The sequence below is a fragment of the Pinus tabuliformis genome, chromosome 1_1 (assembly GCF_031772625.1).
Source record: "Pinus tabuliformis cultivar Carrire ecotype Pingquan chromosome 1_1, CPIR1, whole genome shotgun sequence".
In the NCBI taxonomy this organism is placed as follows: Eukaryota; Viridiplantae; Streptophyta; class Pinopsida; order Pinales; family Pinaceae; genus Pinus; species Pinus tabuliformis.
In genome coordinates this window covers 65,181,628-65,205,153 of record NC_142297.1, presented here as the reverse complement: position 1 = coordinate 65,205,153, position 23,526 = coordinate 65,181,628, and the positions used below count along the sequence as shown (strand labels likewise).

Sequence of the window (23,526 nt, the reverse complement as noted above, 5' to 3'; positions counted from 1 at the left end):
GACTGCCAACATTTTGTTAAGACTAAGGAAGTTGTTGCCTTAAAAGCAAACAACTTGTTCTGGAAACAGTCCTTTACGGAAAGGCAGGAGTATAACCCCTTCAATCCCCCTAATTTTGAAGCAGCAATCTCAAGGGTACCCGATTATATCAGATGTGTTCAGCAATGTGCTGAAAAATGGATAGGATATCATTTTCGTTTTCCTCTTTTATGGATACCAGCACAAGAATATAAGGCTCATTATAGGTTGACCAAAAAGGAGGAAGCAGTAGCATGGCAGAGGCTACAAAATGTGCATGGGTTCAGAGATCTAATTGACAATACCTTCTATAGTTACTGCTTAAGTAATTTTCACTCTAAGGCCCAGTACCCGGACTCCAATTCAGAGTGAAGTTGCATGAGAACATGCAACCCTTTCAGTTTTGGGGGATGTTAGGACCCTACATTGTACCTTTTTTCTCACATATTTTTCTATCATCCCACCCTTTTTCAATCCATATTTAAAGTCCATGTTATTACTTTAATCCATTTTCCAAAGGTATATAACATTTCTTCTCCTTACTATATGTTTAATTTGTTTTACATATAATTTTACATTACTTTCATAATTAACCATTGATCATAGATATATAGTTGTTGAATCAGTCTGAAGACTACAGATTTATCATTGCAGTCTACATTGCTTAAACAGTTAGAACAATGCGCAAATCCCGTTGCTGAAACAGCCCGTGATTTGCATTCCAAATTTGGCAGCAACAAGAATAGATCATCGAAAGAGTTGTTACACTGGCCGCAACAACTACATTCCAAAATTGGCGTTGTCACAACCATTGTAACATCATTTTGCTAATGGAAGAACCAATTATCCTAATTTATCATATCGGGATTTATAATGTAATTAAATGTATAATAGATGTCTCCTCTTTAAAAAGAGGAGACATCAGCATTAGAGGGTAGATAGACTATGGGAAGGTCTAGCTGAAAGAAAAGGGACATTGAATCTTTTTGTAACATGATACATTGACAGATGAATAAAATATTGTTCTGAGCATTCTGTCTTAGTTCCTTTTTCTGGGGAATCTTGTGAGAAGGAAAGGGCCCACCTTCCTCACAAGATTCACCCATTAATTTATGTAGTGTGTTAAGTGTTATTCTTTTCCATTCATGCTTTGTTAAACTCTATTTACTGAAATTACTTATGCGTTATTGGAATTCTGTATTTACTGTTGAAACTTTGTTTCTATTTAATTATTGCATTGTTTTCATAAATTCATTCATAGGTAATCAGTGATTGTTTTAATTGGTGATCTGGTTTACAGAGTGAGTTTGTGAAGCATGGTAATCAGAAATAGGTGTTGAATATTCCTGCTTGGGGAATAGGGTCTTGTTCTCTGTTATAGCACAATTAGTCTTTTCCTATATTGTTCTTTTTAAACGTAATCCAAGATTCTTTTGATAATTGTCTGCAATAGAGAGATTGTTCCTGCTGTAACTCAGAGTAGAACTTTTAGTTTGACTTTTTTCCTCTACCTCATCCTTGAAAGAATTCACTCAAATCTAAACTATCCAACATTTAGCATCATGTTGTACGAGTTTTGGGCTTCTAAGTTTTATATGGTGAGATTTTCTCCAAAGGTCACGACCCTAACATCCATGGCCTCTCCCATAACTTCTTTTGGGATGAGTCCTAGATCTTATTTTGGGATGAGTAGTGTAGTAGCTCCAAAGCTTGAACCTGAAGTAGTTCTAAAACCTGTGGAAAATGGTGAAGATGAAAACATTGATGAGGAACTTGCAATTGTTATGGCTGAAGGAAAAAGAGAAGAATATGTATTTTCCCCAAACATTTATGGTGTTTTCTGCGAAGTCCCAAACATAGAGGGTGTTTGCAAGACCCCAGAAGATCAAAAAATAGAAGTAGGTGCAGAGGTTGCTAGTGTGGAAAAGAGAAAAGATGAAGAACTTGAAGACAATTATGGAGCACTAAAAATGGAACACCATGATCCTGACAAAGCAGCAGTAAAATCCCCAGGAGTTGACTATGTAGAATGGGATATGCCTAAAAAAGAAGAGGCAGGTGTTGCTAAATTGGAAAATAAGCCAGCAACTTGAGTAGAATTTTGTGAAAATGTAGATGCATGAAATGTTGGATGAACTCTTTTGGCTGCAGCTTCTCTCTCTGCTCATTCCCGCCTTTCAGCTTAAAGGAAAGGGTCGTTTGGATCACCTTGCAGAATTGATTAGAAAGATATGCAACACGCATTGATCCTATTATTTGATGAAATGTCTCAACCAAAGCTGCAACATATATGAAGATGCATGGACATTAGATATTACTGAGGGTAAAGACTAAAATAATCTCAAATCTGAACTAGAACTCCCGTTTTCATCACTCTTGGAGAGAAGTAATCGCTCCAATTTCTCAATCCATTGTCGACACTCCTCAAGCTGCCTCTCAAATCTTGCCACTGTCTACTATAAAAATGGAGAGAGTTTGTTGGGTCCCTATAATACTAGTGATTACCCCATTACTATTGTAGTTATACCCCTTATTTATATTGATGTACCCATGTAGTGCCCATATTGTTACTATTGTGCCACATAGAAGCCCACTATTGTTATTGTTGTGCCCTACAATATTATTGTTATGTAGGCTTTGATTGTATTGGGACCACTTAGACTCCTATATATAGAAAGGAGGTATTTTCATTTGTATCATCCAAGAATTGTTCATTTATGTAATGTAAAGGAGGTTGCCCCCTTGAAGAGGCTGAATTCTAAGGCGTGGATCTCTCTTTTCTATCTTTTTGTGAGCTGGTTTCATAACATTTGGTATCAGAGCTTTGGATTCTAGGGTTTCGCTGCTCCAAACAGGTCATCGTGGAATTTTCGCTATAACTTTTTTTTTGTGACGTTTCAGAAGTCGAAAAAAAAACCCATTTGAGAAGAATTGGAGCTGAACCTTGGGTCCGAATTTCAGATATTTTCGCGTGATATTTTCGGAGATATGATCTAAGGAAGTTGGCCTTTTTGCAGACTCCTGAATTACATTCAAAACAGGTGACCTGGGGAAAATCGTCATAACTCTCTCTCTGAGGATCGGATTGAAATTTCGTAAAAAGGTGTAGAAAAAGGACGGACTGTAGTTTCTTGTATGTGTGTTTTAGATTCAAAGGTTGAAACAGTGGCTCGTGGCACGTCGTACAAGTTCGCTCTACTGAACCAGTCTAAAAGCAAGTCACTGTGGGAGATTTCACATAACTCTTCCTTGGAGAATCCAATTTGGCTCAGACTTGTGGCATTGGAAAGAGGACACAGAAGGCTACTGCAGGTAGCAATTTCAGAACTGGATGATTCGAAATTACAGAGACACATCAGATTCAATATCAGGCTTCTATAAAGTGAAAAAAAGGTGTGTAGTTTTTTTTTAAATTTTTGTGTAAGCTTGGTTTAAAGGAATTCAAAGGGCATAGTAAAGAATTATTATCGGTAACTGATGCCCCGAGGAAAGAAAATGCAAACACCTAGTAAGGAACCTGAAAGCTCTATCATGACTCATGAAGAAGAAGAAGAAATGCTACGTGATATATCAAAATTACAAGAACAAGTGCAACAAATGTCACGATCACAAAAGCTAACAGAAGCTAAGATAAGTGGCGTGGAATCTAAGATAAAGGGCATGGAAGCTAAGATGGATGATTCAAAGACAGATTTGAAGAGAGACATGGCATTTGAAGATAGATTTGAAGACAGATTTGAAGAGAGACATGGCAGATTTGAAGATAGATTTGAAGACAGATATGGAAGAATTGAAGAAGTTGCTACAAGAAAGTGTCACTAATGGTGAAAAGGTAGTAAAGGAAACTCATGATGAGAACAAACGAAATGTTAATCATGATACCATAGACACTAATGTTGGATCGAAGACTCATCATGTTCCAAAAATCGATATGAGGAAGTTCGATGGCAAGGATCCCGCCACATGGATATTACAGATGGAGCAATTCTTCGATCTCAATAATGTGCAAAACACACAAAAGGTACGTATGGCAACTTTATATTTGGAACCAAATCAGTTTGTATGGTATCAATGGCTTTGTTCTCGTAAACAATTTATCACTTGGGCAATTTTTACGGAAGAATTGATAGCACATTATGAGGATACAAAAAGCAACACTTTTTTTAGCCAATTGATGAATCTCAAACAAAAGGGTTCAATAATGGAGCACATTGAGGAGTTCCAAAAATTGAACATAAGGATAAAAGATATTCCAGAGGAGCATAGGATTGATGTGTTCATAGGGTCTTTAAAGGATAATATCCAACATGATGTGCGCCTTTGGGAACCTGATTCATTAGAGAAGGCATTCAGGTTAGCAAGAAAAATGGAAAGCAAAATTATGGCAACTAGGAAGCATACCATTCACAACTATAAAGATGGAAGTGTTGTTGCCCATAGTCTTCCACAACCTACAAGGTTGACACCGCAACAATTGGAAGAAAAAAGAGCAAAATGGCTTTGTTACAATTGTGATAGCAAATACACAAAAGGTCATAAGTGTGCTGAGAAGAAATTATTCTACATAGATTGTGAAGAGGAAGAAGAAAAGGAGCAAGAAAGGTCAAAAGAAGAGGATATATTCCAGGAACAAAGCCTATATGAAGAACAAATAAATCCGACCATATCTTGTAATGCATTGGCGGGAATTACCACTCCTCAAACCATCAAGATAGAAGGACAAATCAAGAAGAAAAAGGTGATAGTGTTGATTGATTCAGGAAGCACCCACAATTTTATTCATTGTAGGGTAGCAAAAGAATTGAATTGCTTCCTATATCCAGCACCAGAGTGTCAAGTGATGATTGCAAATGGAGGAACAATAAATTGCTCTGGAAAGTGCCATAATATCAAGCTATCCATGGGAGAATATGTATTGACTAGCCCAATGCTTTCCATTCCAATGGGAGGTGCTGATGTTGTACTAGGAGTCCAATGGCTACAATCCTTGGGTACAATAGCTTTTAATTTTCAAGAACTTTTCATGAAATTTTCTGTGGAAGGAAAGGAAGTTGAATTAAGGGGTATTGCAGGGAAACCAGGAAAGATAATCAGCTCTAATGGTATGACAAAGCTTCTAAAAAAGGAGCAAAGGGGTGTAATTGCACAATTATGTTCGCTAGATGTTTCCACATTAGAATCATCTATTTCTCCAGATCTCCAAAAAGTCCTGGACAATCATTCCAAGGTATTTGAGACTCCCAAAGGTCTCCCACCTATGCGTGATCATGATCATGTTATTCATCTGATTCCAGGAAGTGTTCCTCCAAACATCAGGCCGTACAGATATCCCTATGTCCAAAAAGTGAAATTGAACGTATGGTTGCAGAAATGCTAGAGGCTGGTATAATTCAACCGAGTCAAAGTTCTTTCTCTGCTCCAGTAGTATTGGTGCACAAGAAGGATGGATCATGGCGCATGTGTCTGGATTATAGGGAGCTCAACAAGCTCACTATTAAAGATAAGTTCCCCATTCCTGTCATCGATGAATTGTTGGGAATAATGCTTAATTAGTTATGTAAATTTCTATTTAGTGTTCTCTGCAAAAATAAGGCAGCAAATTGTTAGCTGCATTAGTGCTGGAAAATAAGGCAGCAAATTGTTAGCTGCAGTAGTACTGGAAATAGCTGTAGATTGATTGCAGAGTTGATTGACAAATATTTTAGTAATAGTTTTAGTATTTAAGAATGTAGTTTATAGTTGAATTAAATATATGAGATTTGCAGCATTTGTTAGCTCACATAGTCACTGTGTTTTTTAATTGTTTTATCTTTTATATGTTTTTTTTCTTCATAGTATTGTTTTCTCATTTGGCTGGAAATAAGTCATTTCATATTCTACATGTGGTATCAGAGCAGGTAAAATTATTTTGGGTTAAAGCTATATTGTTGGAATTTCGCCAAAGTTAATCATGTCGAATTCTAACCAGATGCTAGTTCCAGAATTTGATGGCAACGATTATGATTATTGGTGCATTAAGATGCTAACCTTTTTTATTGGAAAAGATTTGTGGGAGATTGTTGAATCAGGATATGAAGAGCCAGCTGATTGGAATGCTCTTACAGCCAATGAAAGAACAGCAAGAAAGGAAGCAAGGAAGAAGAATGCTCAAGCTTTGTTTCACATTCAGATAGCTCTTGATAAGAGCTTATTTCCAAGAATATCTGGAGCAAAAACTGCCAAAGCTGCGTGGGAGACTCTACAAGAAGCTTACCAAGGTAGTGATCAAGTTAAGGTGGTCAAGCTTCAGACATTGAGGCGAGATTTCGAGAATTCGAAGATGCAAGAAGCTGAAAGTATCAGTGACTATTGTGTGAGAGTCAAAGATGTGGTCAACAAAATGGCTACACTTGGAGAAGCTGTAAGTAATGAAGTTTTAATTAAAAAAGTATTGAGGTCTTTAACACATAGATGGAATCATGTTGCAATAATCATGGAAGAAAGTAAGGATTTAACAAAACTACAGTTTGATGAATTGGTTGGATCTTTGATGTCTCATGAAGAAAGATTGAAGGATACTTTTGAAGCTGTAGAGAAAGCTTTTTCCTCTAAATTACAAATTACAAAGAATGAAGATGCAAGTAGCAGTACCAAAAGCCATCAAGGTCAAGGTAAATGGCAAAGCCAAAATTATTCAAGAGGTAGAGGAAGAGGTGGCTCAAGTGGAAGAGGTAGTTTCAGAGGAAGAAGTAGAGGTAGATTTGATAAGAGAAATGTTCAATGTTACCATTGTAACAGGTATGGTCACTTTGAAAGAGAATGCAGATTGAAAGAAGGTAAAAATGCTAATTATGCTCAAGAAAGTGGTGAGTATCCTCAAGATCACTTATTTTTATCTTATGCCAAAGGTGAAAATACTAGTAAAGATGTTTGGTACCTAGATTCTGGATGCTCTAACCATATGACAGGGAATGAGAAGTTGTTTTCAGCAAAGGATGGAAGTTTCAAATCCAAGATCCAGCTTGGTGATGATAAATCATTGGAGGTTGCTGCCAAAGGAGCTATGGAGGTCCAAACAAAAGAAGGTACAAAGAGTATTCATGACATTTATTATACTCCACAATTGAAGCATAATTTGTTGAGTGTTGGACAGCTATGTGAGAAAAATTATAAAGTAGTCTTTGAAAATAAGACATGTACTATCTATGATAAGAATAAGGGAAATAGGGCGATCACTGTTGTGCCTATGACAAGAAATAGGATGTTTCCCTTGAGGTTTGATGAACATAATAGCAATCTTGCTAATATGGCTTATGAGGATTCAAGTTGGTTATGGCATCTCAGGTATGGGCATTTAAATTTTCACAGTTTGAAGTTTCTAACCTCACATGCATTAGTTTCTGGTTTGCCCAAGGTAGAAGAGCATAAGGAGGTTTGTGAAGGATGTGCTAAAGGAAAGCATGCAAGGGAAAGGTTTCCAAAGGAAGTGCATGGAGGGCTCATTACCCACTTCAACTTGTTCATTCAGACATATGTGGTCCTATGCAAACTAAGAGTTTGGGTAAGTCATCATATTTCATCACTTTTATTGATGATTACTCACGAAATTGTTGGGTTTATTTTTTGAAGGCCAAAAGTGAAGCCTTGGATACATTCAAGAAGTTCAAAGCCCTTGTAGAAAATGAGAGAGGGTGCAAGATCAAATGTTTGCGGACTGACCATGGAGGAGAATTCTGCTCAAAAGCTTTCCAGAGTTATTGTGATATGCATGGCATCAGGAGGCAGCATACTACAGCATACACACCCCAGCAGAATGGCACAGCTGAAAGGAAAAATCGTACTGTGGTTGAAATGGCAAGATGCATGCTACAAACTAAGGGATTGAGCAACACTTATTGGGGAGATGCAGTTGCTACAGCAGTATACATCGTCAACCATAGCCCCACCAATGCATTGAAAAATATGACTCCTTATGAAGCTTGGTATGAAAAAAAGCCTAATGTTAATCATTTCAAAGTGTTTGGTTGTTTGGCTTATGTGCATGTACCTGATGAGAATAGAAAAAAGTTAGATGCAAAGAGTGAGTTGTGTATTTTTATTGGGTATAGTGAGACAAGCAAGGCTTATAAATTGTATAATCCTCTAACTAACAAGCTTATTGTCTCAAGAGATGTAATTTTTGATGAAGGGGGAGTTTATGGTCATCAAAAAGGCCATGTTGAGAAGACAAAATCTGTTTTGAATGATATAATTGTTGATAATGATAATGAGCAGCCAACTAATGTTTCTGTAATTAGTGGCTTAACTCCACCAAGCAGTGCTTCATCAATTTCTTCAACATCAAGTTCAAGTCCAACTTCTTCTCCAAGTTCTACAAGGAAGGTAAGAAGATTGAGTGATATTTATGAGAGGAGTGCAAATCAAGCACATGAAGAAAGCCCAATAGGTGAGATAGTCAATTTTTCTTTATTAGCTAAGGCTGAATTTGAACCATCATGTTTTGAAGATGCATGTACTAATGAGGTTTGTATGCAAGCCATGCAAGAAGAGATGGATTCCATTCAAAGGAATGACACTTGGAAGTTGACAGAGCTTCCACATGACAAGGAAAAGATTGGCACCAAATGGGTCTATAAGACTAAATTTAACAGTGATGGGAGTGTTGAAAGACACAAAGCAAGATTAGTTGCTAAAGGATTCACACAGAAGTATGGAATTGATTATGAAGAGACATTTGCACCAGTAGCAAGACAAGAGACCATTAGAATGTTGATTTCATTAGCAGCTCATAAAAAGTGGAGCATACATCATATGGATGTGAAAAGTGCCTTCTTGAATGGGTACTTAGAAGAGGAAGTATATGTGGAGCAGCCACAAGGTTTTGAAGTGGAAGGAAAGGAGAATAATGTCTACAAGTTGAAGAAGGCTTTGTATGGCCTTAAGCAAGCACCAAGGGCGTGGTATGCAAGGATTGATGGATACTTTCAGGAAAATGGCTTCCAGAGAAGTAAGAATGATCCTACCCTTTACTACAAACAAGAAGGTATTGATATTTTAATCATAAGTTTGTATGTTGATGATCTATTGTATATGGGTAGTAGTTCTAAGATGAGTGATAAATTCAAAGCTGCTATGATGAATGAATTTGAGATGAAAGATCTAGGCATCATGAAATATTTTCTAGGAATGGAGGTTTATCAAAGTAGGGATGAGATTTTCATTTGTCAGACAAAGTATGCACAGGATATGCTAAATAAATTTGATATGCTTGATTGTCATCCATCCCCTACTCCAAGTGCTCATGGAGAGGTGTTATGTAGAGATGATGGTGCTGATTTAGTTGATGAGAAAACTTACAGAAGTATTGTGGGGAGCTTGATCTTTCTAACCCACACAAGGCCTGATATTACATATTCAGTTTCACTTGTTTCAAGGTATATGACAAATCCATCTGAAATACATATGAAGGTAGCCAAGAGGATTTTAAGGTATGTGAAAGGCACTCTAAATTTTGGTATTCATTACTACTCTTCTGAAAAGTTCAATCTTGTTGGATTTAGTGATTCAGATTGGGGAGGTAGTCTTGATGACCGTAAGTCCACATCTGGAAATTGTTTCTCTTTTGGTTCTGGTTTGATTACATGGAGCTCAAAAAAACAAAGCATTGTTGCCCTCTCATCCACAGAAGCGGAATATGTTGCAGTTACTTCAGCAGGTACACAAGCTCTTTGGCTCAGAAAAATTTTGGAAGAAATTGGAGAAAAACAAGTTCAGCCTACAGTCATTTATTGTGATAATGTAAGTGCCATCAAGTTAGCAAAGAATCCAGTTCATCACACCAGGACAAAGCATTTTGACCTCAAATATCACTTCATTAGAGATTTGGTGCAGAAGAAGGAGATTGAATTGAAGCATATAAATACTCAGCATCAACTAGCAGATATATTCACTAAAGCAGTTGCAAAAGATCAGTTTTTGGCATTACGAGATAAGATAGTAAATCCTCATTAATCATTAAGGGGGAGTGTTGGGAATAATGCTTAATTAGTTATGTAAATTTCTATTTAGTGTTCTCTGCAAAAATAAGGCAGCAAATTGTTAGCTGCAGTAGTGCTGGAAAATAAGGCAGCAAATTGTTAGCTGTAGTAGTACTGGAAATTAGCTGTAGATTGATTGCAGAGTTGATTGACAAATATTTTAGTAATAGTTTTAGTATTTAAGAATGTAGTTTATAGTTGAATTAAATATATGAGATTTGCAGCATTTGTTAGCTCACATAGTCACTGTGTTTTTTAATTGTTTTATCTTTTATATGTTTTTTTTCTTCATAGTATTGTTTTCTCATTTGGCTGGAAATAAGTCATTTCATATTCTACATGAATTACTGGATGAATTGCATGGATCAATTTACTTCACCAAGTTGGATCTTCGTTCAGGATATCATCAAATCAGAATGAAGATTGAAGACATTCCGAAAACGGCATTTAGAACTCATGAGGGTCATTATGAATTTTTGGTCATGCCTTTTGGCCTTACCAATGCACCTTCAACATTTCAAGGTTTGATGAATTCAATTTTCAAACCATTCCTTAGAAAATTTGTGTTAGTATTTTTTGATGATATACTTATCTACAGCAAGTCTTGGAAGGATCATGTTGAACATGTCGACAGGGTGCTACAACTATTGGAAGAGAAACAATTATATGCCAAAAGATCCAAATGTTTCTTTGGAGTCCAGGAGGTGGAATATTTGGGTCATATTGTATCTCATGAAGGAGTTAAGGTAGACCCTACCAAAATTAAACCCATTAAGGAATGGAAAATCCCCACATCCATAGAGCATTTGCGCGGATTTCTTGGGTTGACAGGGTATTATCACAAGTTTGTTAAGAATTATGGGAGAATAGCAGCACCTCTAACGACATTATTGAAGAAAGATGCATTTTCATGGACTCCGGAAGCAACAAAGGCCTTTGAACATCTTAAAGAGGCAATGTGCCAAGCACCGGTCTTAGCTACACCGGACTTCACAAAAACCTTTACTGTGGAATGTGATGCTTCAGGAAATGGAATTGGTGTTGTTCTAATGCAAGATGAAAGACCCATTGCCTTTGAAAGTCGTCCAATCAAGGGAAAGTTTCTAAGAAAAGCTATTTATGAGAAGGAAATGTTGGCAATACTCCATGCACTTAAGAAATGGCGACCCTACCTAATGGGAAGACACTTCAAGGTAAAAACAGATCATGATAGCCTTAAATACTTTTTAGAACAAAGATTATCCTCTGAAGAGCAACAAAAGTGGGTCACAAAGATGTTGGGTTATGACTTTGAAATCATCTACAAAAAGGGGAAGCAAAATGTGGTGGCAGATGCACTCTCAAGGAAGGATGAGGATGTGGAAGCATTGTTGTGTGCTATTTCTATCATCCAACCAGATTGGATAAATGAAGCAAGGGAGGAATGGAAGAATGACGAAGAAGTATGGGCACTTATTCGAAAGCTACAACAAGATTCCAGTACGTCTGATACATTTAGCTGGAAAAATGATTCGTTATGGTACAAAGATCGCTTATACCTCTGTAAGAATTCCCAGCTAAAACAAAAGATTCTTATGGAATTGCACACTTCTCCCTTAGGAGGGCACTCAGGATTTTTAAAAACTTACCACAGGGTGAAGAAGGAATTTTTTTGGGATGGCCTTAAATCAGATATTCATAAGTTTGTGGCAGAATGTTTGATTTGCCAGCAAAATAAAGTTGAAACAATTAAGACACCGGGTCTATTACAACCTTTACCCATTCCAAGCCAATGTTGGGAGGAGGTATCAATGGATTTTATCACGGGTTTACCCAAGTCTGAGGGAAAGAGTGTCATCATGGTGGTAGTTGACAGACTTACCAAGTATGCACACTTTTGTGCATTATCACATCCATTTAAAGCCAGTATAGTTTCTACTGCATTTATGGAAACAATTCAAAAGCTACATGGAAACCCAAAGATTATTGTAAGTGACAGAGATCCCATTTTCACTGGAAATTTTTGGACAGAATTATTTTCTTGTCTTGGTACTCAGTTAGCTCATAACTCATCTTATCATCCTCAATCTGATGGGCAAACTCAGATAGTAAACAAATGTTTGGAAGGATACCTTCGTTGCTTTGTATCTGATAAACAGACACAATGGGTCAAATGGTTGCCTCTGGCTGAATGGTGGTATAACACTTCCTTTCATACAGCAACAAAAATGACCCCATTTATGGCACTTTATGGGTATCAACCACCATCCATCACATCATATTTAAGAGAAAATTCTAAGGTTCAGGCAGTGGAACATCACATCGAACATCAACAACAAGTCCTCCAACTCTTAAAGGATAACCTTGTGTTGGCACAGAATAGAATGAAACAACAGACAAATCAGCATCGCAGTGAAAGAAGTTTTGATGTAGGTGATTGGGTATTCCTACGGCTACAACCATATAAGCAAATGTCCCTCAAGCAAGCTAAGAAGGATAATAAATTATCACCAAAGTATTATGGTCCGTACAAGGTGTTGCAAAAGATTGGTACTATGGCATACAAATTGGAGCTTCCTGCAGCTTCTCGATTGCACCCAGTTTTCCATGTTTCATGCTTAAAGAAGGTTATAGGTGACAAGCTCCCAGTTCAAACAATATTGCCAGAACTTGACGAAGAAGGAAAAATTATATTGGAACCGGAAGCAGTTATAGAAACAAGAACTCGACAGCTACGAAATCGATCAATTTCAGAGTACCTTATCAAGTGGAAGAACTTATCCGCTGAAGATTCCACATGGGAGGACGAGAATTTTATGCAGAAGTATCCTGAACTACTCAAGCGTTGAGGACAACACTTTTTTGAAGGAGAGGGGCATGTTGGGTCCCTATAATACTAGTGATTACCCCATTACTATTGTAGTTATACCCCTTATTTATATTGATGTACCCATGTAGTGCCCATATTGTTACTATTGTGCCACATAGAAGCCCACTATTGTTATTGTTGTGCCCTACAATATTATTGTTATGTAGGCTTTGATTGTATTGGGACCACTTAGACTCCTATATATAGAAAGGAGGTATTTTCATTTGTATCATCCAAGAATTGTTCATTTATGTAATGTAAAGGAGGTTGCCCCCTCGAAGAGGCTGAATTCTAAGGCGTGGATCTCTCTTTTCTATCTTTTTGTGAGCTGGTTTCATAACAGAGTTTGGTTGGTAGACCACTATAGAAATCCATCATAGATGTGGAGGATATCGGAAACTGAGAGGCTGCTGAATTTGGAGGATTGTTGACCCCTGAATATGGTGGTGTTGAAGATGGTGGCACCAAATGATATTGTTGGATGAATGAACCTAGGTCACAGTATCATAAAAGAGCAAACTACAACTTCAACATTCCTCAGCATACTCTTTGCAATATTCATAAGTTCCTGAAGAAGCACCTTCTCTCTGTCTATAACAATGTTGTTTACTCCAATTTCCTGCAATATATGAGCAACATCAATCTCAAAACCTTCATTTAGGGTTGAAGTATCATAAATTCAAACACATTGATCAAGCCTCTCGCTTTCATCCTTGTACTCTAGAATTCTCTCCTCAATTTGCAAGAGGTGTTTCTGTGAATTTGGGTGGATGTTAGCACAGTTCGCCTATTAAGTAACCATATTTTTCTCTGTCATCAAGAGGTGTTTTTTGTTTCTACTGCTATTGATTCTGGCCTACCAAGCCCACCATCATCATGTTCATCATGTTCGAGGTGGCTATTTTTGGAAATCGATAATAATGTTTAGCAAGGCATCTTCATAACCACCCATGTATTTGATATGGCATCTTTTTACCTGCAAGTTAAGGTTTCCCCATTGACATATAGTCGAGATCCTGCCATGGTCAGTTCTAACCTTTGTAAATGCAAAAAAACTTTCAGCTGAAGGAGGGTAATGAGGTCAGTGAGAGGCATCAAATTTTTTAGGTATATTTTATTTTTGGTTTTCAATCTTTGATTTTCACTATCTTTCCAATTACCTGAATTACTAAATATCATTCCCAAACTAGATATTCAACTGAATCTTCAATATATTAAACAAAATGCAGGAAATGGGGCTTGACTATGGTTAACCCCAATTCAATGGTTGTTTATGATTTTTTAACTCATTTTGACCACACTACCCATGCCCACCCTAAGTAAAAACAAAAATCAAAAGACAAAAGAAAGAAAATAAGTATACCTTGAACTTAGCCTCGAGGGTTAGCTCAGATTCTCGAGTCCTCGTCGGTAAATCTCATACGTAAATCACCACTGCTATTGGAAGGTTATAGGTTCAATTCTTTTGACACTCTTGGGGTCAGGCTCTATGGTTGAGTTGACAGGAAGTGATTCTTTTGTGTGGATCTACCTGGTACAAATATTCCTTGGATGTAGCGGTCGCCAATCTTTGAGGACGGTGAACCACATAAACATACCGTAAACTTCAAGTCCATCATCAATTGTCTTGGGATCCATTTTACTTAATTCTTGAAATTGGGATTCTGATATAGATTTTCCTTTTCAAATTTCCTCCATGTTTGAAATATATAGGTTTTTCCTGCTGAAATTATTTTTTAATTTTCTACTTTTGGTAATATTTTATGTAGGTTTCCATTAAAGCATGCTTATATGAAAATGTTGCTACCTTTATACACATGCTTCAAGTGACTGCTAAGGGCATGTACTTAGTAACTAGTCTCTAATAAAAAAATTATTGTTTTTTAATATAATTTTGAAAGTAACTTGATTGGAATTTCCTAGAGGTAGTAACATGGCCAGTTTTTTTGGTAGAATAAGCCCTAGCTCAGGGTCTCAAAAGTTGGTTGGGACAAAACATTTTGGATTTGAAACTTTTGAATTGTGAGTACTATACTATATTACCTTCAAAAAACCTAAAATTTTTGCATTTCCTTTGTGATGATATCATGGAGGCTAAGGAAGTTCAAACATAGATCAACATGCAGGTAAAATTTGAACAAGATGCAGATGTAGATACAAAAATGAACTTTTCTTCTAGTGCAATTGGAATTATTGGAAGAAATCAACATGCTTAGATGCAACAATAGTTTTAAAACTCATATTGGATTGACTTGGAATAGGTTAAATATGTTGAATTGATAGGTGATTGATTCAACTTGGTGTTTAAGTTGGCTTAAGGGGCTAGTTTGATTAAGTTTGGTGCCAAATTTGCGTAAACCAATCAAGTCTATGAGTTGTCGAAATAATGTCTTCAACCCTCACTTGTTATAATTATAACTATGTTCCAAATAAATACTTTTCTATAAACAATCTTCCATGTATGAAATAATAATTTTAATGTTGTTGGGAAAATTTGTGCACAAAATGTCATGAAACATGTGTCAAAACTCTCTCATCATTGGTGTTCAAAACATAACTGAAACATATGTCAAGTGCTTGGGAAAAAAACTTCTTCCTGTGTTGATCAAGCCTCAGAGCTAGGAAAATTTATATTTCACTCTCAAACCCTTATTGAACTCTTACTTTTAGTTGTATCATTAAAACATACTAGGTAAAATTCCTTTCCTTTTTAAAAATCATGAACACATATTAAGTAGAGTCGACCTCCTTAGATCTCAAAAACAAATTAGGGTCAACACTAGAATATTTGCTTAAATAGGAAAAGTAAAATCCATGTAATGGGCCCCATTGGCAACCTGAAAATATAAAGAAAAATTGGAAATATTGGGAGAAATCGTTGATCTTTGCAACACTGGTTTGAATTGCACTAACATGCATGCACAAATTTAGAGTCTAGCAAACCTTAAGGATCTTGTGGGGCTTGGGTGCAAAGGTTCAGGTTTGGTTGTAAAGGGCAATCTCAAATCTTATGATAAGGGACCTAACACCTAATGCAAGTGTTAGCAGGTTAATATATTTCTCAGGTTTTCTAAACATATCTTTTCCAACCCTAGTTAGAGGATAATCATTAAGGTATTTGGACAAGTTGACCCTCAAGGAAACTCTTTTTTTGGGAAAATGTAAAAAATTCCTTATGGTTGTGATAGATAACTCTGCCAAGAGGCATATAAATATATTTGAAGAAAGGCCAATATTACAAGGTAGGCCAAGAAACTGGACTCACATAGGGAAACACAATTCAACACTTTGCTTGACAATGAAATTATGATATGATTGCAAGAAGATGAGGTTGTTTCTACAATCCTAAGGACTGGGGATAAAGATTTCATACCAGGAAGAATTGTTCAGAAAGTAAAGTTTTTTTTTTAATTTTGTTTATTCAGTTAGGCTGCAACTGGCCTTAGAAAGCCAACCATGAGACTCCTGCACCTCCCTCTACACCTTGACCATGGCCTTCAAAGTAACATGGCAGACAAAATAGCCAATAAATGTCTGCTACAAATATTGACCACAAACAAAATCATATTTAGAAACAAAGATATCTAGCAGTGTTTTATCAAGATTAGGCCCATTAGCTTGTGGAAGATTTTCAGGGTAAACTTTTGTGGCCTTTTCAGTGGCACTCTCTTGATATATTTATCTAGACTTGATTGTGATGATAACAAGATGAACTATTGTGCATGGAATTGTCAATAGAAATATTGGATTTGTCTTTGATTGAGCCATTAGCAGCTCACCAACTCCATGTACACTAGGCCCCAATTGAGGTTGCCCCAGGCCAGGTAGGCAACAAGAATACAAGTAAAAGCCAGGGAAGGACATAATTAACAGGAAGATGCATGCAGCCACAAACCCACAAGATCTATTAACACCTAATGATCCTATATTGGTAACAAAAAACATTAACAATTTTCAAATGAGTTGAACACTAATTTTCTGTTTCCTTTCCCTTGTAACAAGCTCTTTAGGTATTCAATGGAAAGGTAGTTGGTTATGTTAAGGAGGGAGTCCTTAAAGGAACAATGATAGAAGGAAAATCCTTTCCTATCGGCCTTGAGCATGGTGCCTATCCAAAAGGTAGTCCCCTCTAGCTTCAAACCTAATTTTTCCTCTCTTGAGATGAAAATGTCCAAGGATTCTCTTGATTGTTGAAATATATCTGGTTACTAGTTTATTTAATATTATTGTTGGCTAGGATTTTTGCTACAATAGACTTTGTAACATTGACATATGTTATTTGTTTACTAGTTTTTCATTGTAGTGGTTCAAATATTCATTATAAATAAGTGAATAATGTTTTTAAAGTAATGGTGTCCCATGGTTTGTGCTTGTGAAACTTGTATTATGTGCTTTATGGATGATAGTGACATAGACACTGATTTCATTTTTAAATAAGTAATGAAGTTGTTATGTTATTTTATTTTAATTGATTACATAGAGGTGATGGACTAGTGAGGTTGTTGTGCTACATCCTTGTTGGGTGATTAACTAATTTTTTTTTGCTCTAATATTTATATATGGGTGGACGAGGTTGTGCTAGATTCTCCTTGGATTATAACAAAAAAGTTTTTAGACAAGCACCAAATTGACTATGTTTCTCATGATGCCCTTATGTATGATATTCATCCCTTGGAACTAGACACCTTTGATTTATTTTTAAAATATTTTGACATGTTAGTGTAATCATGGAATGTAAACCAATTTATACCTGTTTTGGTTGGTAAATATTTTTATCTTTTAATATTCTTAGCCTTTGGTTTTAGCTTTTTATCCTTTAATATTCTTAGCCTTTTGGAGCAGCACTAGGTTGTGTAATGATAGCCCATTTTTCATGTGTAAAGATGTCAAAACTTGATCTAGTTGTGAAAAAAAATGGTTTGATTAAAATTTTGCAGGGAATGATACCATGCCATGGCCAAAGATTGTACAAAACTTTCAATTGTTTCTTTCTCAACGTATGTGGATCATAAATCTTATATGCATTTCTATACATAGTTGTGTCAAATGCTCACTTTGAACAAGTGGTATTTTTAGACCACTTGTCAAATTATCACTTCGCTACAGGTTTGTAATTACAATTTTCTAGGGATTTCCTCTTATCTCATCATATTCTTTAAGGCATCAGCTCCACATTTTCCATTCATAAACTCTCGTGAAATCCCCCACTCAACTTGTTTGAGTGGTATTCAATTCCTTCACATATATTTTTCCTATATATAAATGAAGTCCTCACTGATTTATTTTTGTTTCCAGTGGGTCTCCTAAGCTCTTCTATGTTTTTTTTATCCTATCCTGGTGTAATTGATCAAGTTTTTAGAGCCATTTACACTAGAGAAAATCTAATATAGCCAATTGTACAATGAATGGCATTTTATAGACGTGATGTCTTAATTTTGGTTAATAAATGCTATTGTTTTTGGTATATAGATAATGAGTTTGTGTAGTACATTTGATAATTGCATTGAAAATTCATTTCACATTGACTAGTTAGTTGCAAATTTTTTTTCCTAAAATGTTCTTTTTTATGAGTGGATTGAAGCTTACCGAATTTAGGTTTTTTTTACATATACTGATATAGATCAACTGTTTGTAGTACATTTCATAGTTGCATTGCAAATGCATGTTTTTCTCATTGGTAAGCTTGTAGCAAGTTTGTTTCCCAACAAAGTACAAATGTTCCACTTTGGAATATAAATTGAGTCTCATGTATCAAAAGTTTCATTTTGTTGTACAAGAAATCATATACTCTAATGTGGCATAATTCTTCTATAACCAAAAACTGATAAAGAGCTACAAATGTTTATAGATTTATTGTCTTCTTCCTTTTCCTGCATGAGTAAATGGTTGAAAATAGACCATATTTTTCTCACATTTGAGAGATCGCGCAAGGATGCAAGTGCTCCTAGAGGCTTCATACATCTCATCAGGAATATGGAAGCTTTGGAAGATTTCTGGTCTACTGGGTGGCTCTAGTATGTGTTGTTTGAAAAGCTAGCAAGGATTTCCTTCATTCATGATGACTATTTATTTGAATCTTTCAACTTATCACCACAGTTACTTCATAACAGAGTTTTGAACAAAATTTTTCACAGGATATGCATGGTAAATGACTATGATACACCAATGCAAGAAAGGGAAAATGCTTTTACAAACACTGATGGGGGGGGATGATTTTTTGTTTGACTATTGGAAAGATCTTGAGAAGGTCTACAATGTAGGGTTATTAAGGGCATGCCCCTCATATTTGTGGGTTAATCCAATGATAAATACTAACCGTAGCTATCAAAATTCAACGTGTAAATGGAATTATATAGCAAAGTTACAAAAGAGAGAACTGGCATGAGAATGATGAGAATCCCAGTTGGCTTGTTGGGGCCTGACCTAGGTTCAGAAGTGATTTAGCCAAAAAATCCTAAAACTACCAGCCCTTTCGGCAACAGTCTGCAGTGTGCGGACTGAGGTCTCACCCGAGGTAGTATGGTAGGGTGGTGGAACCAGGTTTCCGCACCCTAGGGATGCCTTGATGAAGTCTGGGAAGTTCACGAACCGATCCTGCGCGCTTGCACTACTCCGCGCAGTCGTCTGTCCCTCACAGCTTGTGCGACTGCTTTCACGCAGTTCTATAAAGAGCGCGGAGTGGTGTTGTCTAGATCCTTTATCCTTACTGTGTTATTATTATAGATCTTAACTTGATTATGTGGGCCCAATATTCTCATTAATCATTCAACATTCATAACAAGTGCGCGTAATCATAAACTGTAAAGAGATGCATAAAGATAAAAGAAGCATAGACACAGAATATTCCACAATTAACTTATCTTTTATTAATCCTCTGTTAAGATACAATCCCAACTCCACCCTATGCACTCAGCTAGAGGGTTCCACACACACAACTACGGACTCTACCACGCCTCTGCGCACATAGCTACAGAGCCTCCCCCTACTACTACAACCCAAGACTCAGACTTATAGACAGTGTGAATTCCTCATCATAAAATCATATTACTTCTCAAAGCTAAGACTCCCTTTACACTTAGAGCCTCACTCTATTTATACAATCCCATGGTCTGTGAACCATGGGTAGGCCGACACACTCTACATTAAATTACATTATCTTAGGGCGGACAACCCTAGACTCTCGCACTCCGCACCTGCATTTCGCGGGTCTTTACATTATACTTTACCAACATCCAGGCTTCAAGCCCCAAAACCTGCTATGGGGGGATCTGCTACCCAATAGGACCCCAACACAATCATCATGACTCATCCCAAGTCACTCTACTGGTGTGGTGATCTTCGCGTGGAGTCCATCCAGCAAATTTTGCACTTCACTTACTTCTGCAACACATTCTTCCGCTATCTGTTGTATTAGTTGTGCATGAATCTCTGATGCATCATTGTCAGGGGCACCTTCTTGCCTTAGCACATATGTACCCTGCATTTGGTCTAGCTTTCCCTCAATCGTGGCGGTGACCATGAATTCTTCCTTGAGCCAAGGCTGGATGCATGCTTTAAGCACTGCTTCTTTCTAGTGCGCGGCGTCCACCTATTCCTTTAGAGCCTGGGCCTCCTTCATCTTGGCAAGTCGTTGAGTAAGGGTGACTATCTGTGCCGTCCCCCTGATATTGTCATATGCCTGTTGTAACTGCCATGCTTCTGTCTCTAGATGTTGTATAGTTGGATCTTCCTGCAATGAGGTGAGCGTGAAGAGGGATTGATCCAACAATCCCGTGCAGTCCTGTACAGCATGCTCTATTACTTCGAACCCCGATTGAATGGCGCAATTGCACTGATCTCTAACTTCGGGGGTGTAGAGGGTTGCGCCTTCAGCCATAGCTCAACGATCTGCAGGTTCAGCTCGAACTGAACCTTCGCATCCTCCTCTTGGGCCTTGTGGACTCCAGCCGCTAGTTGGTGAATCTTTTCTATTGTTGGGAGTACCGCCGGCATGGCCAACTTCAGTATGCTTCTATAGGTTTCCTCCATGGCATGTTCCAATCCCTGGGTTTGTGTGACCAGGTTGTCGTGTTGCAGGCTGAACTGTTCTAAATTTAACTTATGCTCGCTCAAGACTTGGAGGGCGTAGCCCTCCCTGGCATGAAGCTCCGTAGTTACCCCATCCTGTAGTTGGTATAGGATTTCTCTAGGAAGGGCAGCCAAATTCAACCCCCAACCCTTCATTTGACTTGCCATGGCCTTGTTGCCCTCGGAAGTTGCTAAGATTGTGCCTTCTAGTAATACAAAAGTGTTTGTGGTGTGGGCGTGCAACATTGGCTCAACTTCAGATGTACCTATTGCAACGTGTGGTTCCATTATTCCTGGGGGTCACACCTGTAATTCCTGCAACTATGCTTTGAGCACTCCCAACACAGTTGTCTGCTCCGTCATTAATTCTTCAAAAGCATCCTTAGTGACATCACGAATTGTTTCACCAATGTCAAGAAGGTCCCCCTCGATGAGCTGGATTGGGTCGGCGGAGGTCCTTTTTTCCTTTTTCTTTTTCTGCGAGGTTGAATTCTCATGGACGCGTGGCCTCTTGAGTTGGGTCGATTTTGGTCCAGGGTCCGTGCATTCTTCTATCTCAGCCTCCCCCTGTATGTCCTGCTCTGTGGACATTTCCTGGCCTTCCTTGGTTTCTTTGGTGGGCACGGTTGTGGTCTCTGCCATTGCTGCCTTAGCCACCTTTTTCTGCGTGGCCACTTCTCGTTCCTGGTGCTTTCTCTCCGCCAGCTGCATGATGTGCAACTTGGTTTCCTTCTTTCATTGTTGTGCTGTGATCTTTTCCATTTCTGCCAAATCCGGGGTGCGCCACTCTGGAGGCTAGGACACCATTACCGCAAAGATCGCATCATCTTTTGCGATGAATGGGAGCTTCGACCATGTTCGTGTGGGATCTTTGTATGCCTGGATATACAAGTTATGCATATCTGCCTTGAACTCTGCCACGCTTTGTAAGTTGTTATGGACTATAGGGGACAAGCGTGGCTTGCGGTTGATCCATGTTCATATGCTCACCTCTACGAACACCCAAAACACCTTTATCTCGTGAATCCTTGATGTGTCTTTCGTTGCCCAGAATGAGGTGTACCTCACGACTTCGGGTAGGTCACCCTCAATCATGGGAAATTGGTTGTCTTCCAGCAACTCTCCTATAACCAACAGTATGGATAAGAGCAACCACACATAGTGGAAGTTCTTACCCTACTCCTGAGCCTCTCTACAGTTTGTCAAAAACTCATCACAAAGGAACTTTGCCCAGTTGAACTGGACACCATCTCCGCACTGCTCTGCCAATGCAATTACAAATGTTGGCACTTCGTCGGCTCAGCATCTCCTCATTAGCTTTCCGACCAGCAGCTGGGTGGCTACACGCACCCCTTGGTCCTTGATGCTTGCAATTACGTACCCTCGCTTCCTCTTCTCCAACTTATATTTGGCCTTCATAGCTTCTGCAAGGGCCAAGTTGCTACTCTTTCCTGCTATGGCTACGGGGTTGTTTCCTTTGATGGGCAGCTGAGAAATCCAATGAATTAAATCGGTCATGATGGGAATTGGCTCCTCTAGCTAGAGATACCCATCATGTACTAGCCACAGCATCTGTCGGATGACAAAAATTGTGATGGGAGCACAGTGGTAGTGGGGTATCCATCGCAGATGGAGCAACCTAGCCCTCTCCACACCGCGTAACCATTTCTGCTGCAGTAATTTCTCTGCAGCCAACTGTGGGAACTTCTTGCTTTTTGCGAGGTCCTAGTCTTTGAACTTCATATTAGGTACCTGTCCCATCAGTGAACCTTCAAACCTTATTTCATCTGGAAGGAGCGGTGTCTGGAGCGCACTCTTCATGGCCTTCAGGTCCTTAGGTATCTTGGCTTTCCCCTTCCATGTGGGGATGTAGGGGGGTAACTTTATCGCTGAAGGCACTCGGGAGACAGTCTCTGCCTCATCATCCTCTGCTTCAATTTGGTTGATTAGAGCTTACAAATCTTCCTCCTCCTCCTCTGTTTCAAGGGTGACGGCTTTCCCTTCTTAGTCATTGATAGTTTACTAGACCAGGGGTTTCGTGGTGATACCCGGACTGGCCCCATTGTTTTCTTATCTTTTTGTGGGCGCGGCATGCGGGGTGGCTCCCTTTGTGCCACCGCGACCCTTGTGACATATGGATCTTGTGCGCAACCTCCTTGTCACAGCTCCCATACAGACTCTTTTATAGTCCCGCGCTCTCTTTCAACTGCTTGCAGCGCTGAGACTGTGCTTCCTACAGATCGTCAGGTGGTTGCACCCATGGTTCGAGGCTTCAAGTCACCTTTCAACTTGGTCCACGAGCCTCCCTTAGTTACCCTCGTGCCATTCAACGCCTTGCGTTCTTCCTTATACGGTGTGGTCCCTGGTTACTTTATTTGATAAGGTGCGGTTGCAGCCATGGTAGCAGAGCTAGAAATTCTCGGCGACAATGTTCTAATGCAGTGGTATGGCTGTCCGTATCTTGTCCTGCCCTTCCGTCAACGTGACATGTTTATGTGATTTCGATCTCCAGTTTTCCGATTTCCACGTTTATTACCACGTTTTTCTGCTTTAGTCGTACCCGAGCTTCTTCAAGTT

The 23,526-nt window shown here is 38.3% G+C and overlaps 1 pseudogene; it reads right to left on the bottom strand.

Annotated features, from left to right (window-relative positions):
• Window positions 1-1,693: 1,693 nt before the first annotated feature.
• Window positions 1,694-20,401, bottom strand: LOC149211592 (nuclear pore complex protein NUP58-like; annotated as a pseudogene).
• Window positions 20,402-23,526: the final 3,125 nt, after the last annotated feature.